At 48.1% G+C, this 18425-nt stretch overlaps 1 protein-coding gene across 1 annotated transcript in view; it reads left to right on the top strand.

Annotated features, from left to right (window-relative positions):
• The window catches only part of PMS2 (PMS1 homolog 2, mismatch repair system component), a 152910-nt gene that overhangs the window by 32851 nt on the left and 101634 nt on the right, over window positions 1–18425 (top strand). The window lies entirely within an intron of this gene.

Here is an 18425-nt window from a genome sequence, read left to right as displayed (position 1 = left end):
GTAAAGCAAGAATAACACTCGTTATAAAATGGCCACGCCAGTGACACACGTAGGATATTGAATAACAATGGAGTCCTTTGTTTGTGGCGATCACATCTTTGCTGTCAAGTTTGATTGGTTTGAATAAAAACGTGCACAACAGTAAAGACGCTGACATTGACAAAGGCCTGTGAGGCTGAAATGCGTATTGTCAGTTTGCTGTGGGTTTTAGAATAAATAATTTTGCAACAAGGCTCTCTGGTACGCGACGATTCCTTTGGGAGGTTGTGAAAATTGAGCGCGGAATTGCCTTTTTCGAGTAGCAGCACCCGGCACACTAGAGAGTCTACTTGGCGACCTTGGAAACTGATATATATATTTCTTTTTGGGAGAAGGGTGAGGGCGGAGGGTTTACATGGTCGGGGTAGCCACTCTGTAGTTATAGTTGGGGTTGGCAGAGATAGGAATTCCTTGAATTTTTGCTCGCTAATGACTTTGCCCACGTTTGAGGACTCACCGTGAAACTGTGCAGACATGTAACTATTTCTACATTGACAGACAATGTAACGTTTTGCATTGACTTGTAAAGGCGGAGCAAAGAAAGAAGGGGTTGGGGGGTCCCAAAACGCATTTTTCCCCAATGCATTTTCAAATTATTTGTTTATGCAAAATTATGAAACTATCTCAGTACATGGAGATGACCAGTCATTAAGAGCCATATGTATGAAGCTGTTTCGCGATAGCAAAATACTGCGATTCGCAAAAAAATTGTGTTTGAGATCGCAAAACAGAGAATCCCTATGTATAAGAGCCATCCTGAGTGCAAAATTGCTAATCCCAAAATTAGCGATTAGCAATTTTGTGAGGCATGGATTCTGAGAATATTTTTGCGGACTCGCAATCTGCGACACACCAATTGCAAAAAATCACAATTAAGGAGTTCTTAAATTACGAATTCGCAAAATGAGATGCATGAAAAAAAATCGCAATTTACGATTTCACTAAATTCGCAATTTTGCTAATCTCAATTACCACCAAGTCTGAGCAGGTGGTAACCAGGTGCAACCTATTTAAAGAGGCCCACAATGCCACAGGGCTTTTCCACAATGGCTGGGCTGTATGTGATAGCCAGGAGGCTGCAAATTAGAGCTGCTGCACAGAGAAGGAGACGCCAGAAAAGGATCTTCAGAGCGCGCATTACCCTGTTCCAGCGGACTGTGGAGGAGATCCATGTGAACAACAGGCTGGACGAAGACAACATCCTGGACCTGATAACAGAGCTCAAACCCATACTAGAACACCCCACACGCAGGACACACACCATCCCCACCCATGTGCAGCTCTTGTGCTCACTGCACTTACTGGCATCAGGGAGTTTTCAGGGGGTGATTGCCAGAGCAGGAGGGGTCTCCCAGAGTGCACGGTCGCGTTCTTCCACGCTTTCCTTGATGCAGTGGTACAGAGGCTGCATCACCACATCCAATTCCCCAGCATGCAACAGGCACTAGACCAGACCAAGTAGGAGTTCTACCAGATAGCACAATTCCCCCACATAATTGGCTGCATAGACGGAACCCATTTCACTATTTTCCCCCTCACAGAATGAGTAGGTGTTCAGGAATCGCAAGTCCTACCATTCCCTGAACATACAGGTAGTGTGCAATGCATCACTGACATCGTTGCCAAATACCCAAGCAGCACCCGCGACTCATTCATCTTTCGCCACATTGGTATTCACCAACGACTCACAAATGGGGAGTTTGGTGAAGGCTACCTACTCGGTAAAGGCATTGGACACAAGGACACACCAGTAAAGCACAGCAGTGGCAGGACAGTGTTTAACCTGATTCTTCTCACTCTGCAGGTGACAGTGCGTATGCTGTCCGTGACTTCATCCTGACTCCCTACCTGAATCCAGCTACCGCTGGGGAACTGAGGTACAACAGTACCCACTCAGCCATCCGCTGTTCCAATGAGAAGACATGTGGAACACTCAAGAGTCGTTTCCACTGCCTACATAAGAGTGGAGGGGCACTACAGTACAGTCCCGAGACATGTTGCAAAATCGTGATTGCGTGTGCCATGCTACACAACATCACCACCAGGAAAGGCACCCCAGTGGAGGTCACAGATTCAGACTCATCGGATGATGAAGGGCCAACTCCAAGATGCAGGCCAGCCGGTGGTGTTGGTTCGGCTGTCGGCCACCAGAGGCAAGATGAGATCACACAGAACTATATCTAAGTGAGTAAGGATGACACAATGCTACAGATTGGTGCATAACTGTGTTTTTATTTCTTTCAGTGCAGGAAAGTTTCCGTCACACAGCCTGATGTGCACACTATGCAAGTAAAATTTTCTTGCACATGTTAAACACACAGTGCAAGTCTTTTTCACAAACATGAGTCAGTGTGTGTTGGACCTGGGGGTTTCCAAGTCACCTAGGGTAGCTTGGCACTAAGTAGGAAGGCCTAACTCAAAGGTACATGTGTAAAGTTTGCGTCACACCCTTTAGTAACATAACGTTCATCCACTCCAAAATAAGGACACTACACCAGTCTTTGGAAAAATACGAGCTGTTTTATAAAATCTCTTTGTTGTTCAGCAGTTCGTGGCTCATTATACAAAAATAGCTTCACATTGGTGTACGTAACCTTGGGGCACCAATTTCAGCAGTTCAGACCCCACCTGAAAAGAGTTCACTACTACCCCTCCTAGCAATAGGAAATATACCACAGTTTCAGTTGTAACCACGAAAAGATCTTGCTTCTCAATGCAGTAAATTACAGTGGTACCTTACTCCTGGAAACTCAAGATACTTATCGTAAGCAAATTACAGTGTTTCAAACCTTCATCCTAATACAGAAATTCAATAGGGAGCATTAGACTTCCACGTTATGTAATAAGGCAAATCATCACTTGGTTAAGAGCAAGGTACTACATATTCCTTCTGTCAGCTGTTGAATTACTGTAATTATCAAAAAGTAAAGCAAGGTTTGCCTTATGGACACTCAGCGCCAGTAAACTTTTCCAATTTCTGACAGTTACAGAGGAGAACAGACGGGCACTGAAAACAGGCCGATCCCCCAGCGTTGTTACCAGGGAATCAATACTTTCCAGCTCAGTTAAGGCTTGTCTTGTCCCAATCGGGAAACAGGAAGTCTGGCAATCACCAAGCTGCCTAGTCTGAACTCCCGTGTCTCCACTTCCCTACAGCCCAGAGACCCTGCAGTTGTTTAGGTTACGAGTCCAGCTCTGGATATTCCACCAAAGCTAGACGCTTACTTATTTGCCGATCGGTCCCTGTTGAAAGCACACCGAGATTCCGGTGCTCCTTCTTGATCGCTTGTCCCCTTCACACGGCCTGCCCGGCCGACGGACCCCTCAGCTCTGCTCCGCTTTTAGTCCGAGAAATCTTCCAGCCCTCCACTGAGCCTGCGCGGCGGTCAAGACACCTCTGCGCCTCAGGAGCCGTCCAGACCTTCACTAAGCCTGCGCGGGAATTGAGTCAGCGCTCCTCCACTATGGCACCGCCCAGCCCCTCACTTGGCCTGCGCAGCGTTCGAGACACTACTCCCGGCAGGGAGATGCGGCGCCTCACCAGAGGGTAATTCGGTTCCTGGGGCAAGTAAATTTCAGCAATCTCTTATCACAAAGTGCTGACTTAGGCGGGTCACTTCTGGAAAGCCACGAGTTCAGTCTGACATGACACCGGGGGACAGCAAGTGTAGGGATTTACTGCCTTCCCCCACTGCCTGGGCCTTGACTTAATCTAGTGGTCAGCCTCAATCGCCCTCACCTGGTGGTGTCTTACTGTCCTCGCCTCATTTATTCCACATCAGATTCCCACAGGTTACTCCTGCGTCAGGGATATCTTGAGTCCATGTCCTGGCAGGGTCAGATCAGCAGATGAGGGATAGCATCAAAACAGCAGGGTTAGCGGCCCAGCAGGTCTGTTAACCCCCACAGTGCACCAGTCTTCTCCTTCCACTGCCTGTACTCCTGTCCTCCAGCTCTCCTCTTCACACAACACCTTCTAAAATGGCTGCCCAACATTCCGCCTTATATAGGCTGTCCCCAAAAGGTCCAGAAGGGTCCAGAAGATTCTGGAATGTCCCTATACTAACCTATGGGTCCGTTCTCTGAGGTGGCAGTTGTGGCAGTTACTGACCACCATTTTGTGGGCCTTGTTAATCTAGTCAGAAAGGCACCTAGGCCTCAAGAAAAAAAACTATGAGGTCAAAGAACACCTAACCCCTAGGCCAACACCTGAAAAACCCAGTGGACATAAAAATTAAAGGTTCTGAGGGGCAAAAAGGGAACAAAAATAAATAATTAATTAGGAGGGACTACCTAAAGGGCAGACAGGTCTAACAGGCGTCCCCCCCCCCAGCTGAAAGTGGGGAGAGCTACCCAACCCCTTGGGAGTCCTCATCACTAAGGCGGAAATACCTAGAGAGACCGTCTGCATTGGCGTGGTCCACTCCAGGCCGATGTTCCACCCGGAAGTCCATTCCCTGTAGGGAGATGGACCATCTCAACAACTTGGGATTTTCCCCCTTCATTTGCATCAGCCAACGAAGAGGTCGATGGTCAGTCTGAACCAGGAAGTGCGAGCCAAACCGGTATGGCCGCAACTTCTTCAGAGCCCATACCACCGCAAAAGCTTCCCGCTCAATTGCCCTCCACTTCTGTTTCCGGGGAAGCAGTCTCCTGGACAGGAAGACTACAGGCTGATCCAGACCCTCTTCATTGAGTTGCGATAACACTGCCCCAATGCCATGCTCTGATGCGTCTGTCTGGACAATGAACTCCTTGGAGAAGTCTGGGGCCCTCAAGACCGGTGCTGCACACATTGCCTGTTTCAATTTCACAAAGGCTTGCTGACAAGCCTCTGTCCAGACTACCCGTCGAGGTTGTTTCTTGGATGTGAGCTCTGTGAGGGGCGCTACAATAGTGCCATACCCCTTCACAAAGCGACGGTAGTAACCTGTGAGGCCCAGGAAAGCTCGGACCTCAGTCTGGGTCTTGGGGGGTTCCCAGGCCATGATTGCCTCAATCTTTGCCTGGAGGGGCTGCACTGTTCCCCTACCCACCAAGTGACCTAGGTACACAACCGACCCCTGCCCAATCTGGCATTTGCTGGCCTTGATTGTCAAGCCAGCCTGTTTCAGGGCCTGGAGAACAGCTTGCAAGTGGCACAAATGGTCCTCCCAACTGCTGCTGAAGACAGCAATGTCATCCAGGTAAGCAGCGGAGAAAGCCTCCATTCCAGAGAGGACCTGGTTCACCAGCCGCTGAAAAGTGGCAGGGGCGTTCTTGAGCCCAAAGGGCATCACACAAAACTGGTAGTGTCCCTCAGGTGTGGAGAAAGCTGACCTTTCTTTTGCTCCATCTGTAAGGGAGATCTGCCAGTACCCTGAAGTAAGGTCAAAGGTACTCAGGTATTGGGCAGCTCCCAGCCGGTCAATCAATTCATCCGCCCTAGGGATCGGATGTGCATCAGTCTTGGTCACTGTGTTCAGTCCCCGGTAATCCACACAGAACCTCAGTTCTGGGGTGGTGCCCGGTGGGGCAGCTTTTGGTACTAAAACCACCGGACTGGACCAGGGGCTACTGGAAGGTTCAATGACTCCTGGCTCCAGCCTCTTGGTAACCTCAAAGTGGATGCTGGCCTTCACCTTGTCTGACAGCCGGTAGGTCTTTGACTTCACTGGTGGGCTGGCTCCTGTGTCCACATCATGGGTACACAGGTGGGTCCTTCCCGGGACAAGGGAGAACAACGAAGAGTACTGTTCCAATATCTGGCGGCAGTCCTCCCGCTGCTCAGGAGTTAGGGATGGGGAGAGAATCTCTCCCTCCACCGACCCATCCTTTTCCTGAGACGAAAAAAGGTCAGGGAGAGGCTCGCTTTCCGCTTCCTCTCCTCCATCAGTCACCATCATCAAGATGACCTCGGGCCTCTCATGGTGGGGTTTGAGGCGATTAGCATGCAGCACCTGTAGGGGCTGTCGAGGGGTCTTAAGATCCACCAGGTAGGTGACCTTACCCTTTTTCTCCAACACCTCAAAGGGGCCTTTCCAGCGATCCTGGAGAGCACTCAGCTATCCAGGCTCCATCACCCACACTTTCTGGCCAGGCTCCAACTCCACCGGGTGAGCGTTGTGGTCATACCACTCTTTCATTACTGCTTGGCTGGCTTCCAAGTTGTCAGAAGCTTGCTTCTACAACTTTGCCATTTGGCTCCGGAAGGCCAGCATGTAGCTCACCACATCTTGGGGAGGCTTCCTGGGAGACTGTTCCCATCCATCCTTCACCAGGCTGAGAGGTCCACGCACAGGGTGCCCGTACAGTAGCTCAAAGGGGCTGAAGCCCACTCCCTTCTGCAGCACTTCCCTGTAAGAGAATAGCAAACAGGGCAGGAGGACGTCCCATTTCCTCCGCAGGCTCTCAGGCAGACTTCTTATCATGCCTTTTAAGGTCTTGTTGAACCTCTCTACCAGTCCATTGGACTGGGGGTGGTATGGAGTGGTGAAGCGGTAGGTCACTCCACACTCCTTCCACCTAGGTTCAAATTAAAGACCAAAGGAGGCAGGGCCTTGTCTGTGCTCCTTCCACAACTGTGGAACGAGCTCCCACCTACCTTGAAAGAGGAATCGCAGCTTCTACCTTTCAGAAAGAAACTAAAAACTTATCTTTTCAGAAAGGCCTTCACGACATCATAGGAGGTGAAACAACTGAGGTTCTAGGGTCATTAGTGTGTTATGTTCTTTCTGGTAAGCGCTTAGAGACCGGGAGTGATAGGCGCTGTACAAGTAATCCCTAACATAACATAACATAACATAACATTGCCTGCATATATGCTGACATAAAGTTGGTCCCCCTGTCGGACACAACTTCCTTGGGGAAACCCACTCGGGTAAAGATCCCCATCAGGGCCCTAGCCACAAAAGGTGCAGTGACAGTCCTCAGAGGAATTGCCTCTGGGTACCGCGTGGCGTGAGCCACCAGAACCAGGATAAACCTGTGACCAGCGGTAGTTGGTGGATCCAATGGCCCCACAATGTCGATGCCCACCCTTTCAAAGGGGGTGCTAACGACAGGAAGTGGTTCCAGGGGAGCTTTTAGCTTCACCCCTGTCTTCCCATTGGCTTGACAGGATACACACGTCCGACAGTATGTGTCGGATGCCACTTTCATCTGAGGCCAGTAAAAGTGGGGGACAAGCCGGGCAAAGGTCTTGTCCTGGCCTAAGTGTCCTGCCAAGGGAATCTCATGAGCCAATTCTAGAAGAAAGGCTCGGTATCGTTGAGGGACTGCCAAGGCCCGCGATGAACCGGGTAAAGGTACCTTGGGTTCACTGTAGAGGAGTCCATCCTCCCAGTAAATATGGTAGTGCCCTCCAACGTTCCCTGCTGCCTGGGCTTCGGCCTGTCGCCTCAGTCCCTCAAAGGTAGGGCACTCCTTCTGGCCCTTACAAAACTCCTCCCTGGTAGGCCCTCCCTCCACATGCCACTCAGCAGGGATGGGTAGGTCCTCCAGGGAGACTACTTCCCCCTCCACGGACTCCTGGCCCACCACCGCAGGTGGCCAATCTGTCTCATGGGGCGTGGAAGCCGAAGCAGGCTCCTCCTGTCTTCGGGTCTTTCCCTTTTTGGCAGCGGGCTGGGCCATTGTTCCAGGCTCCAGCCCAGGCGAACTCCCTCTCCGGGTAGTCGCAGACCTTGTGCTTACACAGGCCCAATCAGGTGTACCCAGCATCTCCGTATGAGTCCGGTATTCCACCTCCTTCCAAGCATTGTGCTCCATGTCATTCCCTAACAGACAATCGACTGGCACGGCAGGGCTTACGGCAACTCGAAGTGAACCTGAAACCCCTTCCCCCTCAAAGGGACCCTCCGCCACAGGGTAGTGTCCCAATCTGCCGTCAGCCATCATGGCAGGGTGGAGTACATGCGGAATCACCTGCTCTGGAGTCACCAGTTGACTCCTTACCATAGTCATACTGGCTCCTGTGTCTCTCAGAGCCTCCCCCCTTTAGCCATTGATGGTGATCCATTGTCCATACTTGGTAGTATTGGAGGGCACCTGGATCTTAGGAACCATCTCCTAGGGACACTAAGTTGACACCCGCCCACTCACCCTCCCTTATCTAAGGGCAACTCCTCCCCGAGCACTACAATAGCTACTCCCGGGGCTTTTCCTCCGGTGGGAGGGGGTGGTCTCTTTGGGCACTTGACGTCTCCCTTATAATGTCCAACACCACCACACTCGAAGCAGTGGACAACCCTTGGCTGCTGGCCTTGGCCAGGATGAGGGTTTCTGGGCGGGTTAGCCTTAGGGGGGAATCCTGTTCCCTTTCCCTGGAAACTGTTTTGGGGACCTTTTGAGAACTCCCGCTTTTTATCTCCCCCATCCTTCTTCTGGGGTCGCCCTGTCCGGCCCTCTGGGAATCCCCTCCAGTCCCCTTTGAGGACACCCGGGTACTTGCCCAGATGTCCGCCTCCTCTGCAAGCTTCCGGGGGTTGGTCAGCTTGCTGTCCACCAGGTGTTGACGCAGCTCGGGAGAACATTTCTCGAGTAGGTGCTCTTTGAGAACAAGGTCATACAACCCCTCATAGTCCCTCACCTCGCTGCCTTGTATCCAACCCTCTAATGCCTTACTTGGGTAATCCAGGAAATCCACCCAATTTTGTGTGCCAAATTTGTGACTTCCCCTGAACTTTTGCCGGTACTTCTCTGGGGTCAGCCCAAACTTCTTAATTAGCTCCACTTTCATGGTGGGGTAGTGGGTCTGCTCTTCCTGTTCCAGGGCCAATAGTGTGTCCCGTCCAGTAGGAGGCATGTATTTGTACAAACCACCCCCCAGTGTTTTTCCTGGATCCCATGGGCTCTTAAGGAGACCTCATAAGCAGCCAGCCACTTGGCGATGTCATCCCCTGGGCTGTAGCTTGCAACTATATCTTTAGGTAGGTAGGGTCTGGATTCCCTGGTCAGTTCTTTTTTTTCACTGCCACCATTTGGAGAATTGGAGGATCCCATCTGTAGGGCCTTGAGTTCTAGTTCCCTAAGTTTCAACTCATGAGCCATCCTCTGTTCCTCCCTCTCCTGTTCCAACCTGGCTAACTCCCACTTTAGTTGTCTTTTTTCCCTCCTGTCCACTAGTTCAGCTTTGGTTAAGCTTCTTCCGGAGACACTGCTGCCCTCCCTTGAGAAGGTCCTAGGTCCTGGGAGTAGGTTTTCCATCTCAGGATCGAGCAATCCCTCTACCCCTATGACTGTGTCCCGTTCCGTCCCCTCTTCCTCCTCCTTTCCCTCTCCTTGTGCTGCCACCCAAGCCCTCAAACTGTTCTGGAGTTCCCCCTTGTTGGCGCCACGCTTAAAAAACACTCCCATCTTCTGACAAAAGTCTCTAAGCTGGGCTGCGGAATAGGTTTCCAGTTCCTCCAGAGCAAATTCCATTTTGCTGCTGAGAGATATCGGGACAGTCACTCGGGAAAAATTGGTTCAAAGGGCAATTCGAAGCTACCTCCACCTACCACCAGGAGTAAATTTGGAAAACAAAAAGAAGTAATTGGGAAGTCCGCCAGGAGAAAACTCCAGGTGTAGGCCTGTGGAGTACACTTTGTTACTTCAGAGTAGACGCAAACACATTTCTCATCCCACCGCTAGACACCAATCATGTTGGACCTGGGGGTTTCCAAGTCACCTAGGGTAGCTTGGCACTAAGTAGGAAGGCCTAACTCAAAGGTACATGTGTAAAGTTTGCGTCACACCCTTTAGTAACATAATGTTCATCCACTCCAAAATAAGGACACTACACCAGTCTTTGGAAAAATACGAGCTGTTTTATAAAATCTCTTTGTTGTTCAGCAGTTTGTGGTTCATTATACAAAAATAGCTTCACATTGGTGTACGTAACCTTGGGGCACCAATTTCAGCAGTTCAGACCCTACCTGAAAAGAGTTCACTACTACCCCTCCTAGCAATAGGAAATATACCACAGTTTCAGTTGTAACCACGAAAAGATCTTGCTTCTCAATGCAGTAAATTACAGTGGTACCTTACTCCTGGAAACTCAAGATACTTATCGTAAGCAAATTACAGTGTTTCAAACCTTCATCCTAATACAGAAATTCAATAGGGAGCATTAGACTTCCACGTTATGTAATAAGGCAAATCATCACTTGGTTAAGAGCAAGGTACTACATATTCCTTCTGTCAGCTGTTGAATTACTGTAATTATCAAATAGTAAAGCAAGGTTTGCCTTCTGGACACTCAGCGCCAGTAACCTTTTCCAATTTCTGACAGTTACAGAGGAGAACAGACAGGCACTGAAAACAGGCCGATCCCCCAGCGTTGTTACCAGGGAATCAATACTTTCCAGCTCAGTTAAGGCTTGTCTTGTCCCAATCGGGAAACAGGAAGTCTGGCAATCACCAAGCTGCCTAGTCTGAACTCCTGTGTCTCCACTTCCCTACAGCCCAGAGACCCTGCAGTTGTTTAGGTTACGAGTCCAGCTCTGGATATTCCACCAAAGCTAGACGCTTACTTATTTGCCGATCGGTCCCTGTTGAAAGCACACCGAGATTCCGGTGCTCCTTCTTGATCGCTTGTCCCCTTCACACGGCCTGCCCGGCCGACGGACCCCTCAGCTCTGCTTCTAGTCCGAGAAATCTTCCAGCCCTCCACTGAGCCTGCGCGGCGGTCAAGACACCTCTGCGCCTCAGGAGCCGCCCAGACCTTCACTAAGCCTGCGCGGGAATTGAGTCGTCGCTCCTCCACTATGGCACCGCCCAGCCCCTCACTTGGCCTGCGCAGCGTTCGAGACACTACTCCCGGCAGGGAGATGCAGCGCCTCACCAGAGGGTAATTCGGTGCCTGGGGCTAAATTTCAGCAATCTCTTATCACAAAGTGCCGACTTAGGCGGGTCACTTCTGGAAAGCCACGAGTTCAGTCTGACATGACACCGGGGGACAGCAAATGTAGGGATTTACTGCCTTCCCCCACTGCCCTAGCCTTGACTTAATCTAGTGGTCAGCCTCCATCGCCCTCACCTGGCGGTGTCTTACTGTCCTCGCCTCATTTATTCCACATCAGATTCCCACAGGTTTCTCCTGCGTCAGGGATATCTCGAGTCCATGTCCTGGCAGGGTCAGATCAGCAGATGAGGGATAGCATCAAAACAGCAGGGTTAGCGGCCCAGCAGGTCTGTTAACCCCCACAGTGCACCAGTCTCCTCCTTCCACCGCCTGTACTCCTGTCCTCCAGCTCTCCTCTTCACACAACACCTTCTAAAATGGCTGCCCAACATTCTGCCTTATATAGGCTGTCCCCAAAAGGTCCAGAAGGGTCCAGAAGATTCTGGAATGTCCCTATACTAACCTATGGGTCCGTTCTCTGAGGTGGCAGTTGTGGCAGTTACTGACCACAATTTTGTGGGTCTTGTTAATCTAGTCAGAAAGGCACCTAGGCCTCAAGAAAAAAAACTATGAGGTCAAAGAACACCTAACCCCTAGGCTAACACCTGAAAAACCCAGTGGACATACAAATTCAAGGTTCTGAGGGGCAAAAAGGGAACAAAAATAAATAATTAAGTAGGAGGGACTACCTAAAGGGCAGACCGGTCTAACAGTGTGCAATGGGTTACCTCACCCATTGCCATGTGCCACTCATGGCTCTTCACCGTCTGCGTGCACGGCTCATTGCCCCTCGCTCAGGGCGCCCACTGCCTTCCCCTGAGGCATCGGTTGCTCTCGCCTGACTCACACTATGACGTCTGTCCTGTGGGATGGGGGAAGTGATGCTGCTCCTACTAGATTGCTCATCATCCTCCAGTGAGCTGAGGGGTCCTGTGAACACCAGTGGCTGCTACCCGCAACTGGTCCACCGCACATGTGACTTGCACCATTCCCTGTCTACATACTGGCTGCAGTGTGCCATCTCATGCTGACACAGCGACGTGCCTGCACTGATGTGGCAGTGGACAGTCGGTTTACAGCCTTTGTGTACATGTCCAGGCGAGTGTGGAGGCGCTGCCTCTCCCTGTGCCTAGCTGCACGGTCTCTCCGCATCTCTGTGCACCGTGCCTTCAGGGCACCCGTCATGCCCATGAAGCCCACCCCCATTTGGCGCTATATTGATTTTATTGCCTTTGCTTGCAGGCACTGTACCACTAGCATGTTGCCTTCAAGCCCTGCAAAGACTGTGCCTTCGCCTACGGCAGCTGTGCTGGTGGACGGCAGTGCCCTGCACCTGGGTGACTTTCCTGGAGTGGGACGGGCAGAGGACTGTGCTATGTGAAGTGAGGGACGCTGGTCCTGGACTTGCCGATCCTCCACACATGTGTCCAGAGGATCTACCTCCAGTGGTGGCAGTGGTGATACCACAAGGCGCCGTCTGCATGTCACCGGGATTACTGGGCTGCCTTCCTCCTGCTCCTCTTGCCCTGACTGTTCTTCGGTGTGGGATGCATCCTTTCCTTCTGCCATGGGTTCCTGTGTTTCTGGTGGTGCTGTGAATGTAAATATACACTTTAATTTGGTGTCCTGCCTCGCATTGGTTGTGCAATAAATGTTACATTTTAGAGTTACATGGGTCCTATCTGTCTGTATTTTGCCTTTCCTGACACACACATTCTGATTGTACCATGCTGGGTGTCACTGATCCACTGTTTGGTGTGGTGCATGTGACTACATCTCCCATAATGCATTGCTGTGTGTGCATGCACTGGAGTTGCATTTGTGTTTGGTGCCTAGGTCTTTCCTGGGGGTGTGGGTGAGGTAGTAATGTATCAGGGGAGTGATAGCATGCTTCTTACCTTGTCTGGGGTTCGGAGCTGTCCCGGTCAGCCACGTCACTCACACTCTCCGGCAGCAGGGTGCCCTCAACAAACACCTCCAAAGGCGTTGAATCAGTAGCAGCGGACGTCCCACCACCAGTCTTTCTTGCCTCAGCCAGCTTTGCAGCCACCTTTACTTTGGATCTCTGGCGCATATCATACCACTGTTTCCTGAGGTCTTCTACGGTGCGGTGGGTCACCCCTATGGAGTTCACCTTCCCCTGTATGTCTGCCCAAATTTTCCTTTTGCGTGCCTCTGGCACACGCAGTGATTGTCAAACAGGAGCTCATGGCTCACCACCTTTTCTTGTATGAGCACCTCCTACTCCCTTTCACTAAATCTCTGTTTTCTTTTCCTGGCATTCTCCACCTTCTTCTTGTCCTGTGTGTCCATGTCTCCTCACTCAGAAGCAGTGCACAAGTGTCTCAGCTCTCCTCTCAGCCTCTCACTCTGCTTCTGGCAATCAGTTGCAGCATGGACAGTCACACTTCCTGGTTGTGATGTCATCAAGCTGCACCTGAATTTACGATTAGCAGATTTGCAATTCCTTATTTGCGATTTCGCAATTAAGGAATCGCAATTTAGGTATTCACATTAATTTTCTGCTCCTTTTTGGGAATCGCTAAATATTAGCAAACTTTTATTTACATCAGGTTTTGCGATTCTTAAAATGCGTTTCGCAGAAAATTGTAACTTTAGAATCGCAAATTCTGGTTTTGATACATATGGCCCTATATGATTGGCTAATGACTGCCTTTACAAATGTTATACGGTACAAAAGGGGGGTGTTATATGTTATAGTTATAGCAGTGTTCTTCAATCTGTGGGGCGCGCCCCCCCCCCCCAGGGCGGCGCGACACCTTCCCAGGGGGGGCGCGCACTCCACTTCAATCTGACCTTTGTTCCCTGAGTCCCTCCGTCGTCCGTCCTTTCAACTCTTCTGGTAGGATTCTGGTATGTGGAAGGGGGAGGGAGGGGAGATCGATGGGGAAGGAGGTGCCCATTCTTTTGTCATGTTAACTTTCCCAGGAGGGGGTTAATTCACAGAGCTGACCGCTTCAGCTGCAGTGGGAGGCACGAGTCTCCTCTGCTAAAACCGAAAGCAAACAAACAAACAGCCACGCTTTTGGTTTTAGCAGAGGAGACCCCTCGCCTCCCACTGCAGCTGAAGCATTTCAGCTCTATGAATTAACCCCCTCCTGGGAGAGTTAGCTCTTCCCAGAACGGAGACCTTAAAACACTACATACTGTGCGGAGGTTTACCTACACTGCGCATGTTAGAGGGTTACTTCACTCTCCAGTTTTCTACCTTTCCTTTTCGCATTCTACCCTCTTATTTCTTTTTCTCACCTTCTTGCTTTCTGTTTCCTTTCATGTATGCCCCACGCTCTTTGTCTTTCTCCTTACTCTCAACACAGTTTTCGTAATTTCCGTGTACCCATCTCTGTAGATTCATTGCAACCCTCCCCCTCCCACCAAGTTTCTTCATGGCATTAGTGTAAAATATTATATATGTGCTTCTGCATAAATAACTGACAGAAGGGGATGACCTAATTCATTAATTATACTTTCATTGTACTTTCCTTCTGTGTTGCCAGTGCCAGGCCCAGTGGCTTTTCCACTATGGCTGCTGAAGTGGTGGATTACCTGGATTTCCTACGCCACTGGTAAGGCTTGTTCTCCCACAAGAGGGCCAGTGCCCCTCTGCTCTGTAGTAGGGGCTACAGTTCTGGCAACCGGTAATTCGAACCAGAGGGGGGCATGTTGGGAGGGGAGGCAACACAGACTCACACAACCATCACCTGCTGAAGGGTACATCACCCCAAACAGTTCTGGCCTTTGCTCAGTCCTATAACTGGGCGGAATCACATTTCAACCCCGCCAACCCACCCTGCCATTGTCCTAGCTGTAGCCTACAACTTCTTATAAAAGATGAACAAACTACAAACAATTTACAACTTTGACTTTTTTAAAACATGTTCTTTTTGTATAATGTTGCTCTAGATACCTCATTTATAGCGAGCACAAACAAAAATGCAAATACCAGAAAGCAAAGTGAATCACTAAAACTTAATTGAATACCACTAAATATGTAACACTAAGTTTGCTATCATTATTTGAACAGAAAGAGAAAAACGTTTTTAAGTTTAGAAAATAATGAGCTTCAGCTGCTCCAAATTCAGATCTTCCTGCCTGGCTCCCTACTTTCATGTCCTACCTCATCATCTTCCCTTCTGCTGAGTAAAACGTGGCAACAAAGGTACTTTTGGGGGCTTTCATATTCATTCTGCAGGCCTGGCTGAATACACACACCGCCCACTCTTCCCCCATCACCTGATTCACCCTCAACTCGGTTCATTCAAGCCAGTGCTAAGTTCTGAGAGGTGGAAGTGTGAAAGAAATGGGAGGGGGAGAAGACCTAACAAGCATTGGAAATGCAATATGTCTTGCATTTGTTGGAGTTGGAGCAATTGCCATTGTAAATGGCAATGTTTTTTACATATGTAATAAATATGCCCTTTCCACCTTAATAAAATAAAGAACTCCTTTGTTATTTTCTGTAGTATTTTGCATAGCATGAAATACCCCTTATTTTGGAAAGCTCTTCTGTTTTATATACTTCAAGAAATGCAGGGCGATTTAAATATGTAAAATAAACCCAATAGTCCTCTACTCTGCAAAGTGTAATGCTATTTGTATGAAAAATATGCAACAATTTGCACACATTTTATCTTGGAAAGTGATGTTTTGAGCTGTGTAATAAGCCTCTGTCACTTCACCACACCCACCCACTCACAAACCTGCAGTTTACTAAACACTCTTATTGTATTGAATGTTATTCGCTGAATATGCCCGGAATGTGCACGTGGCGGTCGAGTCCAGAAATTTCTGTCGGGGGGGGGAGGGGGGTCAACGTCTTAAAAAAATCAGCTGGGGGGGCTCAACATACAAAAGTTTGAAGACCTCTGTGTTATAGGCAGCCATGTTGTTTTATCACATTTTGGCTGTATTCTGGGTTAGGGGCCTAGATCTAAACCAATATTAGGTTTTATATTTTCCCTACCGATTACCACTTTACCGAAGTAGTAATAGTTAGGAAAACGTATTTATGAGTTACTATGGGCTAGATGTAGGTAAACTACATTTACTGATTCTAAAATACCGAATTTTACAGATTCTGTATTTTAGAATCGGTAAATGCTATGTAGGTAATTAATCGGTAAGTATTACCTAATCGGTACGATAGGGTGGCAAGGTGTCACTTTGACACCCTGTTGCACCCCTGAATAGTTCATGGGTGCACATGTGGCACACGTACATGCCCTAAGGGCATGTATGTCTGCCACATGGCACTGTTATTAAATGCAAAAAATAGCATTTTTTAAGGGTTTTCGAAATTTACCATGAACTTTTAGTTGGTGATAAATAACGAATCCTGAAATGGGAAAATCATTCATTTGAGTGCTCCCTACATTGCGGATTCGGTGATTTACCGAATCGGTATTTTAAGTAATCGGTAATTTACAGATTACTTAATTACCGATTCGGTAAATTACCGAATCCTTGAATAGGGCCCCTACACCGAATTTCGGCCGTTACCGATCACAATTAGGCTTCCTACATCTGGCCCTATATCTTTTAAAAACAATTTACGGATTACCACAGTACCACCTAGGATGTACTGCTGTACTTAAATAAATTAATAAATAAGTAAAAAATTAAAACCACTATAATTCACTCTATTTCACAAAAATAGTGTACTGCAATGTATTTGCAATTTTGTACATATTTAATTCTTTAAGAAAACTCAATGCAGTGCCGTGGTAATGCCTACAAATAGCCGGGCCACTTAAAAAAAAAAAACATTTATGAAAAAAGGGCACTTGCAAGGTACCAGCTTTATACTCCCTAAATTGTTTAAAATATATAAACACACTGCCCTACCTATTACCACTTTAATAAAGTGGTAGTAAGTAGGGAATATCAATAAAACCTACTTACCCATATTTCATGCGCTAACCCAGAGCACAGCTAAAACTAAGAATATGGCTGCCTTTTAATTTAACTGTATGTGGCCTGGCGCCAAAAGGCCGCCAGGACTCTAACACGCACTACGAAAAATGAAATACTCCTTTTGGCAAGTTACTATTCACCTTTATCCCATATGATTAGGCTTTCCTGTTTTCAGTTTCTATTTTTGGTAAATTCTGGTGGTGTTTTTTCAGTGTTTTCCAGTGATTTCCATACCTCAAAAAAACAGTGCTTTTCAGTGTTTACTCTTTTTTGCGCCATTAAAAACAACTGAAACTGTGTTTTGCCGGTGTTTATGGAACGCTTTGCTTTTATGATTGCTTTTTCAATTTTTCCTCAAACTGTGTACTGCTCTACATTTCAGAAGCTTAATAAAGTCATGAAATACTTTCCATTTTCCTTTGATTCTGCAGCTCAGATTTAACAAGCATTTGCAATGCAATAGGTCTCGCATTTATGTGAGTTTAAGCTATTGGCATTGTAAATGACAAAGCCTTTTATGTTTTAAAAACGAAAACAAAAATAAAAGGCATTATTTTCAATGTGAATAGCTCAAACTTGTGTAAATGCAAGACCTATTGCTTTGTAAATGTTTGTTTAAAATGAAAGCGTGCATTGGTCACTCAACAAGTGTTTGTCAAATATACGTAGAGAACTTTTTAAAATGCTATTATAAAATTGCAATGTGGCCAACGTGGTGTGCTGTTGATGGCTGCCTTCTATTGTACAGAGACGCCTATGAATAATATTTATAAAATTACATAATACTTGATGTAAACAGCTAAACATTATTGCACTTAGTAAAGATATACCCTCCCCACCTTAATAAAACAAAGAACTCTTCCCACTGTAATAAAACAAAGAACTATGTTGTGTGTCTTTTTTTTTGTAGAACTTTGCACAGAAGGCCTATTACTTAGCGAGTCACATAGCGCCACTGGAAAGGAAGTTTCCTGTATCAGTTCAGCACTTTGAAAACAATGTTTTGTAGCGTAACGCCATACTCAGTACCAATGTACTGCACTTTGAGATCTTACATGTGCCACCAGTTAAACGTGTTATAGGTGCCATCGCGCACTGCACTCTGATATGTCACATGAACAGCCAGTGCACTGCAGTCAGATGTTATAGGCAACACTGTGCAGATTGTTTTGCTTTTATAAATATCACATGCAGCAACAACCAGAGATAATGTGATTGCTGCCCTAATTGTAGTTAATGTGACCCCCTCCTTCTGTCCTACAATCTCAGGTATTCCAGTGCAACCCTACGCTACGTACAAGTGCAGCTGGGGAGATGCGCCCAAATGTTAGTCCAGTTACTGCCTCTAAGTGCTGATTCACTAGAATGGCTGCCCTTCAGACATTCCCAGTACTGTCTGTATCAATACTTCCCACTTGCTGGCACCGGTAACACTGGCCTGTGTTTGAAGGACTGCATGCATTCCCTAAGAACGAATTCAGAAATTTTTGGGAGGGTGGGCCTGCATGTTTGACCTCTGGGGCTACTCCTTGCTGTGGTAATAAGCGGTGTGCCCCCTGCCGTCCTTGGGGGACTTTTATCTGGCTTC

The sequence above is a fragment of the Lissotriton vulgaris genome, chromosome 10 (assembly GCF_964263255.1).
Source record: "Lissotriton vulgaris chromosome 10, aLisVul1.2, whole genome shotgun sequence".
In the NCBI taxonomy this organism is placed as follows: Eukaryota; Metazoa; Chordata; class Amphibia; order Caudata; family Salamandridae; genus Lissotriton; species Lissotriton vulgaris.
This window is presented reverse-complemented; position numbering and strand designations above follow the sequence as displayed.